Here is a 23,642-nt window from a genome sequence, read left to right on the forward strand (position 1 = left end):
TGCTCTCTTATAATCATCTGTGTTTAAATTCTGGCAGTAGATGAGAACTGAAGCTTCCAAAATATCTTCAAAGGGTTCAAAGGGTTTTGGACCGAGAAATGTACACCAGGCAGTTCCAGGCACTCAAGGCAATCTTGTACTATTACTCCTAGGATGTTCATTCCAAAGATATGTGATTCTATTGAAGTATCAGGCATGGATGACCTAATGTCATTCCATGTGAGATAGTTGCTTATTAATGCAATGTTGCTCATTAATGAAAGCAGAACTATAGTTATTCAAGAATGTGTTGACTTTACACTACAAGACCAGAAAAACCACATTAGGGCTGAATGATTTGGCAAAAATGTATTTTTTTTCTGAGCAATATCGCAATTGTAATTAAAATTGTGATTTATTTCTCTAAATTTGGAAGACAAGTTGTGCCAAGCATAATCACAAATGTACCTTGTTTGACCATGAATCCAGCCACTTGAAGAAATTTCAAATTAAAAGTGAATTTGCCTTGTTTTTTAATTGATTAAATTTTTTAATATATTAAAGAATTTCCGCTACCTATGGTAATAATGGCAAACTGTCGGACCATTTTTATAAATATTGGACGGACAGCACCTACGTTTTTATGAAGAAATTAATTTATTTCCAAAAAACATATATACTACAAAATGTTTTATCTTAAAAGTTCCTTGTTAAGACCATTTAAAATAAAATAAAAATAATTTCTTAAAAACTGCACCAACAAAAAAGTATTTCCATGTTAAAGGATGCTTACTCTGACTACTCTGGAACAAATCTGACATTGGGATTTTGGTTTCACATCATGTTATTTATTTTTCACTGGCTGCTAAGGATATGCAGCCTGTCAGTATTACACAGAGCATAAAGTGATGTGCAAGAGTTTTGTTGGACTGCCAAGTGAGCCAGCCAGGATCACTCGATAACTGAAAGTGAATGATCCCTCATTGCAGAAAAGCACAGACCCAAGAAACAAACACAAAAACAACTGTCCTGAGAAGGGTGCTTGTAGCCCTCTTCTTCGTCACATGTCACGTCACAGTGCTGTTCTGTTTTTCAGTTCCCATGGTGAAATGATTATTTCTTAAATTACAAAGTGATGAAATACAGGCTGACTATCCTGCTTTCACTGCCATGAACTTAGGCCAGAATTTAATTTCACACCCTAAAAGTGACTCATTGTGATACAGTGTGCTGGATATCACTGTTGAGTGTGGTTACAAGTGCAATGGACCATATTTCTGACCACGCCTGACAGTAAGTTGGGTGGAACAATGCTTTCCTGCTATGAAAGATGTAGAGTTTCATCATCCATTATAATGTTCATTCCAACAAAGATAAAGAAAAGACGAAACAGGGAAGCTATCGTGGATTCATCTTCTATGTGTCGGCACTTTCCACAATGTTGTGTAACTAACATTCCTTTCAAACATATAAATAAAATAATAATCTCTGTTGATGAGAGACCGAATTCAAAGATTTCTGAGCTGGCTATTGTTGACTTAGTTTTGTTCAAGCATATATAATATATAAATAACTATACAAAACACTTGAATGTAGAACAATGCTTTTAATCTGAAAAAGCAATTACACACTCGAACAAAAGCTAGCAAATAATCAGGTGTTTTTTCCCCAACTACTTAAAGGTAAAACAGAGAAGTGAAAACAAAAAGGAGCACATGCCTCAGGGTGACAGAGCACTACTAAAGAACAAGAGTTTGTTATTCATTCAAATTAAATACCCGATGTAGCTGCTTTTCATATTAAAAGCATGCCCACATGACTGGAGGAAAGCAGTACTAAACACAACGACATGGCTAAATATGATGCATATGAGAACATCATCAATTGGTCAGGGTGTTTTTATGCCTCCATGCCAGCAATCATTGTTGGAGGCATGATGTTTTTTAAGTTGTCTTTCTTTTGAATGTGATCTTGGCACAGACGTGAGGTTGAACTAATTAGGCAAGGGTCAAAGGTCAAGGTCACTATGACTTTGTATCCATACCATTGCTCTGAAGGCAGTATCTCAGAAACATCTGTGAAGAATTGCTTCAAATTTGGCACCTCAAACCTCAACTTGGACTGTTTTGATCTCAGCAGACAAGAGTCAAGGTGACTGTGAACTCACAATATATATGTTTTAATGACTCAAGAATCCATACACTAATTATGACAACACTTAACACCATATTTTAAAGGATAAAGTTATGTAGTGATAAAATTTGGCAACCAAAAATCTGAAGGTTAACTTAATTTTGACATCAGAATGTCGAACAAAAACACTTCTTGTCATTATTCAACGTTTTTGTTGTCGCAAGATTTCAAATGTGGATGTGAACGCAACATTGAAACCGTGATTGTATATGGCTAAGTATGAATCTACATGAATATGAACTGAACCAAGACTGTTTTTGTTTTATTTGCTGTACTTGCAGTCTGAACTGCCTAACCTCACTCTCTGGCTTCATGCTGTTTCAAGGTAATCATGATGAAAAGTATAGGGGCAAAGTGACCAAGTGAACAGAAACAGGACAGGACTAACAATATCCTTTCTGCCTCGAGGGGGAAAAGTTGCATATTGTAGTTGTAGGGCATTCTTGAAATACATTAGCAGCTCCACCACCAGCGTATCATTGTGTGTCAAAAGAACCTGCTATCAGGAGACAAAAGAACATATGAGAAAGCAGTGGATGCATGCAGCCGCTGTATGACTGATCCAAGTCGACAGCCTGTGGTGTGTCTCTATAAAAGCATTTACTGAGGCACAGCACCGTGGCCTGCCGAAAGCTCATCAAAGAGTGGCTTATTTTATCAGCCAAGTGGAAAATGTGCTGAGAAGGAGAGTGAGAGGCAATAGTGAGGAAGTCAGCGAGAGTAACTAAGCTATTGTGCCCATCGCTGACCCAAACACCAGTGTTACAGTAGTCACGGCGGCTCACAACAAAAGCTCTAATCGGTGGAGCAGGGCTCTAAATTAAATGACCCTGTGGTTGTGACACTGTAACTGACAAGCCGGCCTGTGCATGCCGAGGCCAAAGGCAAAGGAGATATGGCTAATGAACAGAGAAATGTATTGAAAGTGTTACAAGTAGAGTCAGCCTCGAGTAACCTACATACTCCTATGTGAAGTACTGTGAGTGCTTATTCCACTATGCTACTTCGTAGATTATACAGGCTTTCAAATGAGCTCTCAGACAGAAATAACCAAGTTTCATAAAGATTGTGTTTGCACCCTCAGGTTAACTGCACTTCTAGTGTAACATACCATGACTTCCACCAAATGTAACTCTTACACCTTGCACATTGTGAGAAGTAGTGTATTTTAAAATCCACTATGAAAATGTAAAGGCAAAGGAGAACAACTCATCACTGCATCAAAGTGTGAAATACAAACAAGCCCTCTGTTCATAAAATGTAAATTAAACACAAAGTACAATGCACTGCTATTTTCAGTTCAGTAATCATAGCCTGCTCATTCAGAAGGGAAGGGAAGCTTACCAACCTGAGTCAATGGGCAGCATCTATAATGCATGGGCAGCATCCCTACCCCCAAGGGTCACATTAAATTCCGGGGAAGCTGATAACAATTGACTGAGGTTGCTGGCAACTGCAGGAAGATAATGTATACTTACATGTCCTGCGTTCTCAGTCTTTAGTCCCACTCTAATTCTCTGCCTCTTCATTTTCTCAGGAACCCACTCCTGTCGTGTTGTGGATTCTTTCTCTCGTATGTCTTTTCACTACATCTCCTCTATCATTATCTCTATGTTTTCCCAGAGTCCCCATTTCTTTCACACACTCCGTGTTGGCATACCAATGAGAAGAGGTGATGAGGGATGTACAACACCGAACACTACGGTCCCTACCCTGAAGACTTCCTTATACAAGAGCCCTAATTGGCCTTAATTGGAAAGGGATGTAGTTTGTACTGAAGGCATGTCTGTGTTCTTGTTTGTGTCCATGGAAACATAGAAAAGATAGAGGTTATGAACACACACAACATCCAGAATAATGCATTGTGGTACACAGCACCTCCGGTTTTTACATTTTACTTGTTGGTGTATGCATGCTCATGCGTTTGAATATTTATGTAAATATCATATTTTTGTAGTCCCCGGGCCAAAGATTGCTTCTTAAGCCAAAACAAGATTTCTCTTATCACATGATCTCACCTGGAAATCCCAGCTCCGAGCTGATTCTTAAAAGGTTTTATGTCCGCGGTGCCGTATACTAAATGCATGAAATGTATCGTCAAAAACAAGCTGTCAAAATGCCATACATTCAAATGGAAATGTTCCTCGCTGCTGGGGTCAGCTAGCTGTTTACCTTAGCACGGGAATATCATTATGATAATCACGCTTGTCTTTATTTGAAATACATACATATTCCTACCACGATGACCAACCTTGCAGCAGAACATAAAAGTCAATAGAGGGGAAAATTGTATGGGTGACACTAGTGGGACTTGACACCATAGGTCCTTCACGAGGGTGCACGTTGTGTGCATTTACAATGAGCCATTTAGCATTTTTCTGTGATGGTAACGCACATTTGTTCTGTGCAGGGTTACTGGCCAAGGCCACGGTGACACACTCTGAGAGATGGACAGGATCTACTTGAGATGAGTGCTGCAAGACATCAAAAAAGAGGATTACCTTCAATGAGTCATGAGTTATAGAGTCATCTCAAAATGTGTCATGCCAGTAAAAATAATGTCGTCTTGGAACTGATTTCAACCAGGGCAACAACTCATTTATTTTCATTCTTCTTTAATCCATAAAATGTTTTTCGACAAATAGGGCAAGTTCACTGTCAAAAAGGGACAAAAGCTAATTATTGTGCTTATTGTGGCCTAAACAGTAAAAGTAAAAGTATTTCATAATGATAACAAAGCAAAGCAATACAGTTTCACAGAGAAGCTGCAATGTACCTTATTCATACTTTTTTTTCTTTGATGATGGTAATAAAATCCCTAAATCATTTTAAATATAATTATCAATTAATGTACCAATTATTTTTTTCAAAAAAAGTGTTGATCATTTGGTCTATAAAATGTAATAAATGATGAAAAATGTACAGAATATTTTCTCTTAATGTCACATAATGTCCGGCCAGTGGTTCAAAGTAAATCCATCATTGCAGTTAATTTCCCCGGTTAGAATTCTTTCAGTGTTCATTGTTCAAGAGGTTTGTACTGGGAGCTGAATATTCTGCAGGTCTGCTCCACTCCAAAACAGACGAACCCAGGGATTAAAACTGAAAGAAAAAAAAACACTAAATAAAGCAGTTTCACTTTAAAAACCGCATTATCTATCACTGTTGCTTAAAGGGGATATGGCATGCATACACTGAGCATGTCCCTCTCATTAAAATGAAGGGGGGAAATGGGGTAATGTATGTAAACAACTCAACAAAATATACAACATATGTCAAGCCATTTTTAGATGCTTTAATGCAGAAGTTACATGTTGTACTTTTAATCAACTCAGACAAGATCATTTTTGTGATCATTACTGTGGTCATACATTTTTCACTAATAAATTAATTAAGTAATTGTTTAAGCTCTTAAATGATGAAAAAAAATGTACCTGATCATTTCAGCACTAATGTAAAAGCACACATATTTGCTACAGGAAAGCAGAGGACACTTTGTTCCACAACGGTTCTCCTCTTAACTCAAAAACAGAAAACCTGCAACTGATTGAAGCAGTGGATCGAGTTACAGGTAGTTTACTTCTGAATCCGTCTCCATGTGCGAGCGTGTGCGCCCCAACAAACCTTCTGCGCCCTTGCCCTCCCCACTCTGACAAATATGGAACTTGACCCTCTCTGAATTCTGAAGCCGGCCTGCACACTGAATTATAACCTTGGCATAGGCGAGGGGAGAGAGGTGTGTTTCCAATAAAGTCAAGTCTTTGAGTGTGTGTGAAAGAGCATGTATGCATGCTCTGTGTTTATGTGAAATTCAATTGTGTATGTCTCTGTGTATACACGTCTGTGTCTCAACACAGGCGGCGTAACCACATGTGTTTATTTGTTCACATACGACTGCTTTTAGGTGTGTGTATGTGTGTTTGTATGGGAGTGCAAGGGTTCAATAACCATGTGTGCAGCAGGGGGGCTCTGGAGTGTCTCAGCACCCAAGGCGCCAAGGACATGGCTTGACAGGTGTGTTTGGAGGACCTAGTGGTCTGCAGAGCGGCGGCAGGCAGCAGCACAATGTGCCCATTCAGGCCTGGAAGGAGACAACCGAGATATCGCAGGACCCCTGTGAGGAGGGGGCGGTCAGCTGGGGGCACGTCAACCTTTCACTGTGACTACAAAGAAAGACATAACTATAACTGCATCAACACAGTAATGGGCTGTGTGACCCCAAGCTGGGGAGCTGTCTGCTGCCATGCGACAGATTTAGGTTGTCTACCATTTTTAGACAGATTCTGCTGAAATAAGTTTGACTACTACGACTACAGCCAAAAGTAAAAACGGGCTTATCAGAATAAATTATCATGAAGTTATACTACAACCTACAATATAGCAGTCTGTTTTTTGTTTTTTTTTATTATAAATGAGTTAAATATGACAAGCCACTGAAAGAGGAAGTAATTTCCCTTAAAAAACAATTTCCACCATCAGTTATTCTGCAAACATTTAAAAGGTTCAACAACAAACATAACTGCTTAGACTAATTTCTAATTTGGTATTCATTCCTCATTTACAAGGATGAATGAAGTGACCATTCAGGTGGTAACATTTATTATTATCTCTCAAATGAATAACCGGTGAAGAAAAAAACAAGCAATTTGAGTAATTTAACTACTAAGACATGCATGCCCACGGTCGCTGATTTATGGTTTCAAATCCAGTCCAATGCATACCAATACACACACATCTACTCAGACACTACGATTCTGCTGGGCTGTAAGAACTCACATAGCAAATAGCAAATCACTGCGATACACAAGCTAATGGCAGTTTGTGACAGAAATGGCCACTGTCTGGAAGAATTACATGGCTGTGTGGTCTATACGTCCTTAACGCGCATCTGACAAGAGCTTTTAAAACACACACAATGCCACCGGCACCGCTATCCATGCAGAAAATTGGACAGCCATCCTTCAGCTCCGACATAAATCTGTGGGGTAGCAACACGCATCGGAGAGCAATATAGTATAGAACGAGTCTCTGCTGAAACCAAAAAGTAATTGAATTGAGGATGAATATAGAAAGGGGTGGGATGAGAGTTGAAGGAAAACATGCCATATGAATGTGAAGCTCCGTGAAAAAGTGCTTTCAGGAAATGTGCAGCAAGGAAGGACAGATATGCCAAGAAGAATATCCAACATTTTATCAGAGAAGAAAGAATCTGCTGGAAACTGGGAAATAATGTGGAAAATTCGAAGAGTTTTTGGTCTGTGTTGCTGCCCTTGATAATGAAGCAAAAAGCCTTGGTGGTTGTTCACTAACGCCAACCCCCATGCGTGACGATACGTTCTGTGAGAATACCTCCGCTGTATTCGGTTCCACAACATCTGCAAGATAACCTTAACCTACATACATTGTTGCCGTATACTACACAGCAGAGGTCTCTGCAGCAGCGACCTCTCAGTCCCGAGGCTATCTGCCCACTAAATCACATTTGTAGAGTCATATTAAACACGTAGCCCTGAGGAGAGTAAAAGCTCAGCAAATAATGATAGGCATCTTTCTATCACTGAAAACCTGCACTGCATTATTCCATGCTAGTGGCTGATGTGATAGCATGTGGCAATTGACTGCTTTAATGTTAGCCTATGGGAGGAAAAGTGTTCAATTCTTCTAGGGTACGGTGGGAGATAAGGGCCGTGTTCTCATCAGGGCACCTACTATGAGTACATGTGAGTGAACTGAATGGATGGGAGAAGAAACATTAGCTACCTGCACTAATGCATCAGCACACAATCCAAGGAAAAAAAGCACATCTTTTTCCTTTGAATTACAAGAAAGAGCTACAAAAGAAAGAAATGAAAAGCTTTGACAATCCACTGCATTTGCTGGCACTAGAGAACAAGGTATGGATAACCTTTACATTACAGCCTGAAAGCACACCTAAACCCACCCCAAATCCCACCTCCAACATCAAACTGTCACCATAAATGTCAAATGTAGTCGTCTGAAAGGGGGGACTGCTATGCAAAAGAAACAGGAGGACTGCACTGCAAAAGGGAAAAGGTGGGGTTGGGGGAGGAAGAAGAAACCAGAAGCATTCATAATAGTGAGCAGCGGTGTGCTGTGGTTACCAGTGCACAGTGCTCAACTAAAAGGGGAGCTGCATACTAATGGAAAGCCGGCAGCTATCAGCTAGTACAACGAGGCCGCAGAGTCACCATCACAACTCATTCTTCAGGGTATCCTCAGAATTATATCCACATTAAACAATTACGCACGCTTTACATCCAGTACCGACACACCAGTCGCAGGCATGCAATTGACAATCGTCTTTGTGTTCTTAAAGAGTTATTGCCTAACCCAATACACTCAACTCACTCGATATCACAATACTGGTTCATAAAATAATTTTCACACTATTTTTCTAACAAAATGAGATTGAGGAAAAAAGATGACTTTGGACAAAAATCAACTGAATGTATTTCTCTTAGTCTCTCTTATCTTTTCTTTATCAAATGAAATCATCTTCTTTCAGGTCGGATATAATCTATGCAAAATAATGCATATTTTTTGTTATCGTAAAAGTGAAACTGAACATATGTTATGTCTTAAAATAATTTCCACGAGAAATTGTTGCAGTTTTTTGTTGTTGTTGTTTTTACGATTTATACAGTGTCCAAAGGTTTTTGGAATCAGGGTTTTATTTGTGACACATTCGGCTGTGACACAGCCACTGGAGCTGATCACTGCCACTTGACAATGGTTGTGATTGTATCAGATGTACCTGCAGTGCAGAATCATCCCAGGAGTGGCTTTCCACAAATAACTTTCCTAATTTGCTACCAAAATGCTGCCACATCTCCCATTTGAAACAGGAAGATGCATCCTGCAGCCACCCATTCTACATTTAGCAGACTAGTCCAGTACGGATGTTCTCGAGTTGCTTTCACACCTGGTTCCAATGTCATTAGGTGCTCTTATCAGTATGGACTAGTTTTGATATTATTGTTCACTTGGTCAAATGGCTACTCAATTTTGTATCAATCCCCAGAGCAGTTAGAGCAATCCCTCTGGCCTCCTTGCTTTGTACCTGTTATGGTGTGGCATGTTGTTTCTGTTAGGTCATCAAGGAATCAGGTCGGGAGAGTCATATTTCATTTTAACTGGGCATAATAACTCATTCCAGCCTTCCAGTGAAGGTAACAGTATATCGGGGCACCAAATGGCAAACCTTTCCACAGGTCTCCGAAACTATATAAGGTGACAGTCAGTATATTTTCTGGTTTCTGTTACCTGGGTCAAGTATAGGTCATGAATGAGATTTCAAAATGAGGTTCAGAGGTCGAGATGTTGGTTCAGCATATTCTGCATGCCATTAAAATAGTATATGGGTAATGGGTACGAAAACAAACTGCCAGTGCATGGTAACAGACTCAAGGAGACAGATGGCTGCCGGAGTGGGGTTTCTTATGCATGACGAATTGTCGCATCTGCTGGTGTGACTGTGCAAAGCAGTCGGTCAGGGGAAGTTCTCAAGAAAACAGGAGGAAGCGTCATCTGAAAACAAGCAAACAAAAGCCAGGCTGTCATCTGCTTCCAAAGTAACTGATCTTTTTATAGTCCAGAGTCAACTGCAGGAGTCGAGTCGGGCAGGAATCCTGCAGGGACCTGGGGGCAATCAAGGTGACAGTCACAGTCCCGATAGCCAGGGAAGGTGACATTCTGCCAAAATAAAGGCTCAAGATCCCTGGAAAAAGCACCTGAAATGGGCATAAATCCTTAGAAGAATGCTATAGAAAGCCTTTAAAGGATTCATCCACAGGTTTTGCCACACCTTGTCATCCGAGATAAAAAAATCCACACCATAGGTCGGCTTAAGTTTGTCAGATGTCAAAACAGATCACAGAAGCCATCAAAACTCTATCAAGGTAGAGTGCTTGTGTGGCCTCTTTCCAGACCTGCCTGAGTTCCTTCTCAATTCAATGGCATTTCCTAATTAGATGAGAAGGAAGGTTTGATGTACATGCTCTCATTGTATTAAAAAGAAAGCTGAAAAAAGGGCCATGCATGGAGCCTTCTTGTTTTCCTGCAGTGCAGCGATAGAGAAGGTTACAATTGTCTCTCTCTCGCTCTCTCTCTCCCTCTCTCTAGTGCGTCTACAGATGCAGAGAAAAATCGATTCACAAAAAGCACTTCATTCCTGCTCAGTTTCATCCTTTACTGCCAGTATAATTAAAAGTGGCTTCGACGGACTTTCCAATCCAAATTTCCCCGTCAGCTGGAGGTGGCCTGCTCAAAGTCATGAGGGCTAAATTGAGGGGAAAAGGTTTCTCTTGGGACTGTTATGACATCACTTATGCAGGATTGTATGGAAGGTTGCGTTATTGACAGCTGCTCTGTGGCAATTCAGTGGATGAGCATTTGCACTGTTTGCAGGGATGGGTACTGTACAGTAGGAAACAAAGGGAAATATGATGAAGACATTTAATTTGAGATATCAGGGGGTCATGTTTAATTATTGTACTATCACAATTTGATTTTCACCCCCTTAAAGATACAATCAAACACTGGGAAATTGTGCCGGCAGCAGTTGGCACAAAAACCAAAGCCTCTTTCATACAACTTGCTCTTCCCATTTAATTTCCATTTCTACCAAAGCAACACGAAAGGAGTATTCATCATTTTTACACGCTCTTTCCAAAAACCGCAGCTTCCTGCACTGATAACACCAGCTGAGAGACAGAAATTAGCAAATTACCTGTGTGTCATGGCTGCATCCAAGCCGCCGGACCAATTATTTCTGCTCTGCTGCAATTGTAAAGGGCTCTCCAGCTGTGTTTGACACAAAGCTGGCTTAAAGAGGCTTACTACTGACCAAAAACATAAACAAGATTACAGGACCTAACCTTTCACAGTTCTCACAAGTGACAACAGAACCTCTGCTCAATGGACTTTTGGTCTGGAGCCGCCACAAGTAGTGGGGTGTCTTTCCACTTCTTTCGACACCTCTTTGAGAGAGACTGAACTGATAAGAAACAGTAGAACAAAGCAATCCTTGTTGTCTATACCAATCAATAATGAGCTGTTCATTAGCAGAGACTGTAAAGCACACAGAATTAACAGGAAAAAGAACAATGCATTAAGAAAGAGATACCGCAGGCTTAACTGCAGCATTCCACTGATGACTTCCAAGGCAATAACTACACCTACCTTATTAATCATTATGGGCAGAAATTCCATAAAGGGTGGACCTACGCTGACCTGAGTGAGCTCATTGTCTGGTGGCATGCTGCAGCTTCATATTTTCCATGTGGAACTAGCATGCTACTGTGTTAAGCTATTTCTCTATGTCAGCCTGACTTTTAGATACATTTATTATGTATGAGAGAGTAAAAGGGGTCCATGAGAAGATTATAAAAGCTTAACATTTTGATGAGATTAATCTAGCTATCAATCTTTGCATGCATACAGTAGTGAAGCAATTATAATGTGGCAGTGGATGAACAAATAACATTCATATCTCTGTGATTGTATGTTCTGAGCAGCTTGAGGACCTTTAAAAAAACATTAATTGGAAGCAGAATTATTCCGGCACCATCCACCATAAGAACATTTATATCATTTCAAGTGCACTAGCAAGATGCAGAAGTGGGGTGCTATCAATGCAGCATCACTGTGGAGAACAGGAAGGGAATGAATATCAATTGCCTGGAGAGGACAATCTGACATCTCAACTCCCACTGTCTGTCATTCTGTCTCCCCAATGATGTATGGAGGTTACATGGCACCGCTCACCCAGCAGAACCAGTCAATACAAGCATGCCGAGGAATGCTATAGTGAGACAATGGAAGACTGTGACCCTTGTTATGGAATGACGAAACTCCATGAGGGTGGAGGGGAAAGGAATGAGGATAAAAGGGGGAGGATTTTTTGTATTAGTCAATATCACATAGTCAGCAAAGTATAAAGCAACAACACTTTTTTAAATTATGGACAAAAAACAAATGCTCATTTAGATCCATCTGTGACTAGGGAGTTTTGGTTTATTTTCGAGCCAGACCAAAATAAAATGCTAGAGACCAATTTTAGAGGGGCAAAATTAACCAATTACCAATTTGCTGGCCAATATAATGAATTTTTGGGCTGGAATGAAAAAGTATCTTTTTTGCGATGCAAAAATACTCAGGAGGTTACTTTTTTAAAGAAATAACTATACAAGTATATTTAACATTATCATATGTTAAATCATTTGTATATTCCATTGTCAACCATTCTAGAAATGAAAACCGAGAAAATAAACAACAAATAAACCACTAAATAAATAAACATCAGTACTGTTTGTTCAGTATCAGTCAATTGATGACCTAAAACATAAAATTAAAAAAAATTAAAAACAGCTAACGCCATTTGTATATCACTCGCATAGTTTTGGGCATTATATGTTCTGTAAAAAAAGTTTTCAAATCGATATTAATAGATACTGATATCTCTGTGATAGACCAATATTATTGGCTGATATTATTGGCCAGCAATTAATCAGTCAGGCTCTAGTTCATTCATATTCCACAACATAATATTTTTATAAAATGCAACATGTATCATACCTTGTCAGGAATAGAACAATAAAGTATTGGATTTGTTTCCATCCCTGTCTTTACACAGTCCACTAGCCTTTATCAAAACAGAACATGCTTCTAATGTGTGATATAAAGAAACATTTGCCATTTTATTGCTACCTGATTTATATTTTGTCACAGCTTTTATCTTTAAAGCATATTTCTGCTGGCAATCATTAGACAAAAAATGCACACTCCCTGTCAGCACCTCAAGATGAGTTGGCCATTAACCAGAGGGAGGTCTCCGAACAACAGCCGGAATTTTCAGTCTGCAGTATGAAAAGCTGGATCCAGCCCTTGAACCAAGGTGACGTCCCTGCATAGGCAGCGAGAGGAAAAGGCCCCCCGTTTTCTAGCTCCTCGCCCGGGGGGCTCTGTTACTGCCTGCACGCCAGCGCCGTTATCTGCTGCTTATTATTTGGCTGAATGAGCTGGAGCGGGACTCACGGGGCTCGCTTCTGACATAATGACTGATTACAGTCTTGTGGCTCCCCTCTAAGAAATCCCACAGTTGCCACCATTGCGCCGTGGCGGCTCAGCATCACAGGCAAGACCAATGTATGAGCGGATGGCGAGAAGTGGGGGTAGCTGCTCTTTTCCAGTGACAGTGTAACTGCTACCTGGTCCTCCAGCTGTCATGACTGACAGGAACACTGGTGGACACCTGGGTCATCAGCCTGCTTGTCATCAGGTGCCTTGTTAACGACTGCTTTTTCTAACTAAAGGGCTAAAATGGGAACATTAGAAATTTTCATTCCCAAAGCCAAATTGCAAGAAATGTGACGATCCATGTATTTTAATTTGCCCTTGAATAGTAAGAAGCACATTTGCCACTTCTCCTCCCTGCAGAAATGCGATACATACTAATGCATGCAGACATTAAGCCCATTAGGGGTAATACGTGTCACATGAACCATCCATAATGTACAGCCTTATGAAGACAGCACCCATCCTTACTTATGAATGTGGCATACAGATGCATGCAGGTGTGACAGCAGTATGAAAACAACACAGAACAGGCTCTGTCAATAGCTACCGTTTCCAAACAACAAGAGAAGTCATTCTGTCAGCACTTTTCAAACGCCAGCTTTCAGGCAGTCAATTAAGTTCAAGGTGAGACAAAAATGTGTTGTCATTTAAACGGTTTTGCTCCACTGGGGCGGTGCATCAATTCAGTCATCTCCATTCCAGAGGTGACAAAGGGCTGGCAGGGAAGTTTATATTTGCCAGTGGATACACATATCTGCTGTCATTATACCAACCCGAGATGAAGCAAGATATAGCAGGTGCGCAAAGCACCCAGATATAAAATGCACTGTTCCTGTGAGCAGCAGCTCATAAAGACGGGAACAAACAAGGCACTACTCCTGAGGAGCCTGCTGGCTGAGGCAGTCGGCTCTGCCAGATCCCACCCCCCACTCCCACACTCCTAAATCCAATCCTATGCTATCGATTAGGAAAATCAATTTGGTCTAAGTCACAAGCACAGAGGGAGATGCTGAAATGCTGCAATACATTTTGAAATCACAAGTGGAATCAGACTCTGATCAACTCAACAAATACACCCTGGTTTCAGTGCATGATAAATTTGTCTTCGCTTCATTAAGAAAGAGAAAATAACCTCAAACGATAGAAGCACATATCATTCACCATATGAAAATACTTTAAGTTAATCGCAAGCAAAAATGATCCTGCTATGTATGTTTTATCAAGTGTGAATGAGAAAAATGGCATTTTAATCTAAAAGGTTCAGCAGGAACATTTCAACAATCAACATTTCTGCAAGGTCCTTATGCTTTGTGCTCCATAAGAATGAAAGTATGGCAGAATGGAAAAAAAATGTGGTGATGAATTTTTTTATCCAAACGTTATAGTAATATTATAGGTTTATGTTCTTCAGTGTATAGGCCTGTTTAGATGTTAAACTTTGGAGGGGCATGGATGGATAAATTTACTAAACAAGCAAAATGTAAATGCAAAATGACTACAAAGAGACACAAACTAACTAAAAATAATAAATAATAACAATCATAATAATTTGATATTCCTTTGTGACAGACAATATATTAAACCTCCTTAAACTCACCTGGGTACCCCATGGGTACAAAAAAAAAAAACCTAAAAAAAAAAATAGATGTGCTTTTGGTCACATTTGATCCACATGCTAAACAAGCAAAATTGCAAAAACATGAAGATGTGACATTTCAAATGATTCCTCCTGAATTTGATAAATCCCGTTTTATTCATGTTATACACAGCATCCTCCCTTCTTTGGCTGTCCAAAAAGACTCGGACCCAAAAATGGGTATAGATTGCAACAAAGTGAAAAAGAAAATGACTACAAAGAGACAAAATTACAAAGACACAAAATTACTACAAAGAGATGCAAAATCATTTTTAAAAAGACATAGAATGACTACCAAGTGGCACAAAACAACTAAAAAGAGAGACAAAATGACTGTAAAACTATAAATGATGTGTCTGTGCCAAGGTGCCCAATGTCTTCGAAACACTAATGTATTGATGAGGTACAGTACTAGAGCAAATTGATTATTTTAACTGCACACGTGGCATTTAGCCATCAGAATGTATTTTGTACCTTTTTATTATAAGTTGGAGGGACAACTGGTGTAAGACTGGGGGTGCAAAGCTTCTATACGCAAATCTGCACATGATATTTGCAGATCCAGCAGCCTGTGAACAGGGAAGCTATCTTCATTTCTCTTCGCTGGCCAATTAGTGGTCAGATCAGGAGGTCCCAATGGTTTAGGGAGGCGTAAATACGAACCGTCATTTCCATTCATTTGTATGCGGCTGCAGGTGCACTACCTCATTATGTATTCAGGCCCAAACCTGCCTCCCAAACAGGCCATAAATTAACTTCTTTTAGAGCTTCGGTCTCAGAGAAGCATTGCATCTTTGTTTGAATCCTCTTCACTGGCCCAAAGTTCACGGGGAAAAAAAAAACAGTCAGAACAAAGGAAAGCAATCAATATTGTTGCAAAAAAAAAAAAAAAACCTGCCGTCATACTGTAAAATGCACATAGACAAATGTATCAGATTTTACAGAGTAGTAAAGATGCTGATGTACTGCGGCTCCGTCAGGCTTTGTCAGTTTGATAGCTTTTGGATACCTTTTAACACCACCAACAGGGCCGTAAGAGTGGCTTGGATTGCTTTAAATGCTAACTTGACATTTTTGGGCCCATATCTGCACTCCAGCTGAGAATGTTTTCTTTTCACGCATTCCTTTTCCTTGGGCCAGTTTAGCCTAAGTAGGGCTAGGATTAACAGCATTATACAACAAACAAAGTATTTTTATAATAGAGACACATAAGAATATCAGTGCTCATTTCATCAAGTAAGAGACATCTGATTTGATCACTGTACTGTTCACTGGTCAGACATACTTCAGTGGTCCTTGTCTGCAAGAAAGAATCACTGCTGCGAAACAAAGATGGCATCTCCATCTCCATTCATAAAATGAATGCATATCTGCATCTGCACAAGCTAGTTAATGCTTTGCGCTCACGTCCCCTTGTATCTCTGCCTGCAGAAGTTGTCAAGTGTTAAAATACGCCTGCTAAGTGTTGTGACCCCCTTGGGGACAACTTAACTATGTGTCAAATTAAGAGTGGAGGGGTGGCTTGTAGATAATAAAAACTGCAGGCTGAAGCATAAGATTTTTTTTTCATCGCACACTGTCACTGGTCATGGTAACATCTATGCTTGAGCTTGACAATGTACCAGGCTTGCAGGCCTGATTATAATTAATGCTTAGATTAAAACACTGTGGAATAAAAAAAAAACAGTCAAGGCTGAGTGTGTTCTGTGAATGTAAAAGTTCAGAATAGCATTTCAGCCCCTAACCAATGATTTTTACCTCCTGCTTCTACAGAATGTAACATCCTTGCCTATGGCTACACTTGTTGTTCTATTCACTGTCAAAGAAGTATAACCAGGGAAATGTTTCCAATCCCTTGCCCTATACTCCACACACACCACAGACTCACTGGAGTGGTATAAAATCCCCCGCAAATCCGTGAGTGATTTAAAGAGGCTCATCAATACACCACACACACACACACTTTCTCTCTCGTCCTAAGCACTTTTTTGGTTGTTAACCAGCCACAGAGAAAAGGGCCTGGAATTAATTTTATAATCCCCATCATCATGTTGGTAAATAATAGGTGCACTGGTGCACACTATGCTTGGGTTTATCAAATAAGGGAGCTGAGCAGTGTTGATTTTTCGCTTTTTCTCGACAGATAGATGCAGCTGCCTCACAACATGTTTTTCAAAGTCTTTGTCGGCAGCAGATTATTCTTTATCGCAAAAATCAGGGTGCATTTGTACTCTCTATTCCACAGATCTTCAAAGGCCCTCTTCTTATTTTCCAGTCTTATTTGCAGGGGTGTGATAAACACACAAAACACTGATGCCTGACACTCAAACCCTTCCACTAAAATGCCATACTCAAACCTGTTGACCTTGAAACACACTATATATTCCATAGTATGTTAGAAAAAGTGTTGTACCCGTAACAAAATGAGCTGTTTTAAAAGCACCAGTGTGTTTTATCTACTGTTTTGTTTGACTTTTCAGCCGAAAATGCTTGGTCACTCTCCATAGTGCTATACAGAATCAGAAAACTAATTGTTTGTTCTTTCCATCAAGTACCAGCTGAAGTCTCCATCTAAACTGTAACCTCCATTTCCTGCAGGGGGTTGTGAAAGCTTGTGTCAAAACCTTTGTATCCAAGCTCTTTATGAGACAGGACAGCTAAAGTGTTGAGAGGCGCAGACCTCGAGGACCTTTCCTCTGCCATGTGCCCTCTTTTTTTATTTTCAGCTTTGGCTTTTTCTTTTGTGACATTCCTGCCAGAGAAAGGGCCCCATCAAACCAACCTGTCTCCCTCCTAACAGCATGATAACTCTGGTCTTTGGGACCTTAGAAAAACCAAGGGCCTCACTAGCAGTGGGTGAGATTTGGCCCACAGGAATGTTAATACAGTACAGGAGGTGGTCTGCCTTATCTTTTTTTGCAAAGTATTAAGTTTAAAAAGACAGAAAAAAAGTAATAAATATGTAATATTCTGTAAATGGCATACTGTATGAACTAAGTTTTTAATCACTACGGCTCTGTTGGGTTACACCAGAGAACCACCCATGATTTAAAAAACACAGGGGAAAAACATGCCAAAAAAATATGAAGCATCATCTCCCGTCTGTGAAGATGTCTGTGTGATGCTTAACATGTCAGCATCCAGCCGCGGGGATAAACAATCATTCAACTTCAGAATATGTTTTAAATCCGTCATTTCGACCGCCTGTGTAAGAATTCTGAATTATCTTCTTCTGCAGTTCTTTTAGGTCTTAACAATCACCTTTAACAGTAGTTGCCAAGCTGGCTTTTGGTGGATTAAACTCAAAATATGGTAGCCTTTTTTTAATATAAAAGAATAATATTTTACTGTTTGCTGTTTCTATTTTTTAGTTGATGTTTATTTTTCAAAATGGCTACCAAAGACAGCCTGGTAACTGTTACCGTCAAGCCCTGGTGCTGCCTAGGTTAAGTAATAAATAAATATATGAATGAATAAATAAATAAATACAATCTTTCGAAAAAAAAGTAATATTCGGGCTAGATAGTGTTTAATAATTATGATACCAGTACCAATAGCCTGAAAGTGATATCAATACAATAGAGTACTTCATTTGATTTGACTTTTTTTTTTAAACTTCATTTCATATCCATCCATGTGAATGGAAACATTCAGTTGCGTTGCTCCTACTCCTCCCCATCCAAATGGTTTTTAGCTGCTGTGGTATTGGGCCAATCACATGTAGAGAGGTAGTGCAAAGATAAGGTGATGGCACATTGTTAGATTATTGTCAGACACAGTGCATCGGTGTTTCTATCAGCACACACTTTGAATTTGCCAGTTAAAGTTGAACAACGATGGAATCCGACCTGCAAGTCTACCAAATACAGGAACAACACAGGAGACCATGGCTGTCAATAAAGATTATTTTCTTGACAATTAATGAATCAATTGCAATTTAGTGAAAAATTCCTTTAAATGTCTTGTTTTGTCTAAAACCAGAAGATATCCAGTTTACTATTTGAGAGGATCTCTAATGGGATTTTCAAAATAGCTGCCTGGTAATTTGCTGTCCAGTGACTAATTGATAAATCAAGTAATAATTTCAGCTCTCCAGAAAATACATGCTGTTGCGCTGGCTTGTGAAGAGAAACAGAGAAGCAGTGACCCTGCATGGTTGCCATGGGGACCATCAACTTGCAGTCAATTTATAACAACCTAAGTGCATTTCCAAACTGCAAAAAAACTTTTGAGTTTAATAACAGCTTGTGAAATCTATAGCTCTACTGATTCTCTCTTGCTCTGATAAAAAAAAACCAACATTCATACATTTCTCTCAATAGTGCGCACGTCCATGGGAATATGAAAAGTAAGTTGCAACCCATCCACAGCCTTCAGATCCCAAGAGCCACGACTGTGCATTTGATGTAAGAAAACATCATTATGAAACATTTGAAAAAAAATCTGCGGGATGACCTTAGGCATTGTGTTCAACATAGTATGCCAGATCACTACAGAGAGAAAACAGATTAAGACATAAAGAGATATTTATTCACTCTGCAATTCTGCTATGCTGCATTCAGACCAGGGGCTAATGACTTTCTGGGCATTGTTGAACAGTGAAGGTCTTTACAGTTCAGGTAATGCATTTAAAGAGACTAAGTGCCCTTCATCTCATCAACAGGAAAAATAAATAAATGAATCACATCCTTCACACATACCTTAAATTTGTAGCACAAAAGATGTTGACAATAGAGATATGAGGAACATGTGTGAGTGACTGACAGGATATTTGTTCAAATGCTACTCCTTGAAGAGAGGTTATCCAAATTGATAAAGCAGTAAAAGCCTTCACTGTACATAACATGATCCATGAAGCTGTACACCACATCAAGCTAACCTAATGAAGAAATTGAAGAGCCCATGTCTCCATTCATACTGCAACGACAAATTGGATTGCTCCGGGCTTGCAATCGTGTCCAAAAAGGCAAAAAAATCAAATCAAACAAATGGAACTGCCGATGGGAAGAAATTCAGCAGCTGAAAAACTATACTACATCAGGGGTGATCCCGGAGATGGGGATCACTTTAAAAGAACAATACCAATGGCCAAATACAGAAAAGCCATAGATTTAAACCATACTTGTGTAATATAACAGGATAAATCTGTGCCCGCACAAAGTGTTGGACTTAGGCTGTAAAATATATGATAGATGGAGTTACTGTATAGATGAGCTGTTGTAAAGGCCTCTGATGGATACAGTAGAGAGTTATTTAAGGTGGCAGGTACTTACTATTTCTGTGAGTGAAAAAAAAAGAAACATTGAAAAACATGTACGGCGAAAATACTTAAATACAATGGATCACTGTGCATCCTGCCATTTTTCATTTTTATTTCCATCACCTATCTCTATCTCAATGTGTTTCTTTCCCCAAGATAACCAATTCAATCAATACGTAGCACTGTGTCTCATATTCAGTGCACTACCTGCCTACAATGGAATGCAACATATAACAGCTTCAAAGAAGGCAAGGGAACGGTTATTCTATTTTCATTCAGTGCCGTCCCATCAGGTATCACACCAGATGCTAAGTTCAACTACTGTTATATTAAATATAACCTAGATTATATTCCACAAGGAGCAGCATTTAGTTGAATCAAAATGGATGAGACGCAGTGAAAACAAAGTGCAGGTTGACATAACCGTTTAGTCAGAAAGCATCAAATGTCCCCGAGAGTTTCCCCTGGTGGAGGAAGTCAAGGTTTTTACTGTTGGTAGAGGAAATTGTATGTGTGTGTGTGTGTGTGTGTGTGTGTGTGTGTGCGCGTGTGTGTGATCTGCTTGAGGGCACTTCTACCAATGCAGATTATATGACAGATGGTGCTGCAGTCCAGGAGATAATGAATGTAATTGTCAAATAAGGATACAACCAGCAATAATGTTAACGATATTCTGAAATAGGGAGTAAAATACATTATGAAAGTTAGTCACACATCTGAATCACTAGAAGCCAAACCCTGGCTGACAGATCTCCTTCCAAGTTCACAGCTGTTATATTATTCAGGGGGAAATTCAGCAAAGATTGAACCATATTACAATCAGTGATTTGGAAACGAAGGGCAGAGAATTTTGCAGCAAGGAGAAAACTTCAGATTCAAAGTGATGGGCTTGGTTACCTTATCCACTTTGATTTTGATGTTGAAAGACAGTGTGCTGTCCTCACATCAAAGCATGCAATACAGTGGCCCCTCAACCCTGCTCTTCTCTCAGACACAGGACAGCATGTCTTCCTCAGCAGGGGCATCCATTCACTATTCCCTCTTTTGCATCAAATAATGATATTAATGTGCAGTATCCAAAAGCCATAGAGATACTCTGGGGGCATTTAGTGAAATATATATGAACATTCTACATAGTTTATACCAATAACTTGCATATTTCATTCCAAAACCATAGTCAAGCTAACATGAAAAATGCAGATGCTCACCCCACTGCATCCATCCTCACACTCCAGTACATTATTAACAAACTGCAACAGAAACACAGGCCTGCTGTGGTCCATTTCTTGAATCAAGCACGTTTGAAAGACACAATTCAAGCTTTACAGTCAGCTCCTGCCTTTGCTTCAGCCCACAACAAAAGAGCTACATGTACGATTAAAAGTGCAAAAAGAATAGATTTCTGCCCACAATTAGACTGCATGACTTTATAATGCAAAAACTTCATTCTCATGCATGCATCTAATATGTAAATTATATGCAAAGCCATTTTAGACCCGAGCACATGTGTCAAGCACCATGTGAATGGTTTAAAAAAATAAATTAAAAATTAAAAGAAGAGAGACCTTTCACTACTTTACAATTCCCCGGATACATTAGATCATAATCCAGCCCTCTAACAGCACGGATTAATTAGTCCAACAGGAAATTGAAATTTTCATATCGGCTATCAATATGTTGCGTCTCGATTGGCGCTGATTACACCTGAACGCATCGATAACCCAGTTAAAGTAATTAAGAATGGAGTGCATGCCAAGACTGACATTGCAGAGCACGTTACTGCTGCAGGGATTCATTCATGGGCATTATTATCGCCCTGAGCTCAAGCTGCAGATAATTGTGGATGTGCGCACAAACAGAGTGACACGCATTTGATAGCGGAAAGTCACACTTACCACGGGTTTAGAAAGGACTGATGAAAATGAGGGATAGCTCACGTCCTTCCATTCAAAGTATTAGCGGTTATTTCTCTCTCAAGTGTCTTTCAGGCGTTGGGTAGCGTCCTTACGCACTGTGTGGGGGGAATGGACTTGATGAAAGGGGTCGAGGAGAGGGAACAACGAATCCAAACAGTTGCCTCCAGTCGCTCCGTTCAATATCCTCGTTAAACCGCCTCGGTTCAATGTGCTGTGCGTCCACAATCCGAGTCCTGGTGATGTCGCGGGAGAAACAGCAGCTTCCTCGTGTTGTATCCACGGTACTGTCCCTTACATCCCTTTATGGCACAAGGCGTCCTTCTGTGCGGGGGCTACATCACGTCCCATAAAGCTGAAAGGCGAAACGCCAGCAGTCCTCCACCACTCACGCGCACACAAAAAGAGTATCCAGAAGAATTTAAAAGAGGAGGTGGGAGAAAAGCTCCGCAGGGGGAAAAGAATCTAAGTTGTTTGGGTCCAAAAACTGAGCTCTCTGCGACTATGACAAACCAATTGTGCGCACTGGCTGGGAGTAATTCTGTATGGAGACCGAGGGTTTGGAGAGCCAGTGAAAGGTGAGAGGAAAAACTCGGATGTGGATTGCCGCTCTCGCCGTATACTCGGGCTCCACCTAGCAGCAAACACGAGAAAGCATGCTATAAACCGAAGCCTCTCTACCTTCACTATATCTCTTGCCTTAGGCTGGCAACCAGACCTATGTTATATTACATTCTGTCTGTGAGCCTGTGGCTGCAATATTTATGGGAAGTCCACTGCATCTCTCTCTCTCTCAAAAGATTTGATGCTTCTTGAAAATGCAACTCGTATAAGAACTGTCCATATGCTGTTCAATAGAGGAAATGTAGACTGGACATTTTAGTTGATAAATAAACACACCATGTGTATTATAGTTCAGTGTTGTTGTCTAGTATTTTTTGCCTTGCACGGTTTGTACATAACATTTTCTAAATATTTTTTTTTCATATTTCTGTGCACTTCCTGTTAGCCCCTATGACATTTAATCGTACTAGTACATTGACACAAAATATATCTATCTATATATCTGCCATGAAAGGATGTGAGCTAGCAGCAGGCACATGGCTGGATTACTTAATGGGCCTACTGGGCACTGGCCCAGGGGCCCAAGGGTTCAGGGAGCCTTACTCACAAAATCTTGCAAATGACCCAGGATGACCACAGAATGACACAAAATGAACAATTAACAATACACAAACAAAAAATAAATGCAAAAGGGCTACAGATAGATGCAAAATAACTAGCAATAGCCCGAATGTTACCACAAAGAGACAAAAAACAACTAAAAACTGATACAAAAAAAGTCAACATAGAAGGTCCAAAATGACCAAAACAACCAAAAACATTCAATTCCAAACATTGAAAAATATATTCAAAACAATCACCGAGATGGAAACTGATTACAAAGAGACAGAAAACAACTACTTACGACCCAAAATTACTACAAAATCAAAAAAAGACTGAACTAGAATGAATAAATATTGATGCCAAATGATTACAAGCAGACACAAAATGAACACAGAGA

The 23,642-nt window shown here is 39.8% G+C and overlaps 1 protein-coding gene across 1 annotated transcript in view; it reads right to left on the minus strand.

Moving 5' to 3' along the window:
• LOC131990219 (adhesion G protein-coupled receptor L3-like) overlaps nucleotides 1-22,618 on the minus strand; it is a 229,100-nt gene extending 206,482 nt beyond the window's left edge. Inside the window, exon 1 of the mRNA XM_059355625.1 lies at nucleotides 22,061-22,618. The gene's annotated coding sequence lies outside the window, so the exon portion shown is untranslated. The remainder of the gene's footprint in view (nucleotides 1-22,060) is intronic.
• Between the last annotated feature and the right edge of the window lie 1,024 nt (nucleotides 22,619-23,642).

This window comes from Centropristis striata, chromosome 17 (genome assembly GCF_030273125.1).
Source record: "Centropristis striata isolate RG_2023a ecotype Rhode Island chromosome 17, C.striata_1.0, whole genome shotgun sequence".
Lineage (NCBI taxonomy): Eukaryota > Metazoa > Chordata > Actinopteri > Perciformes > Serranidae > Centropristis > Centropristis striata.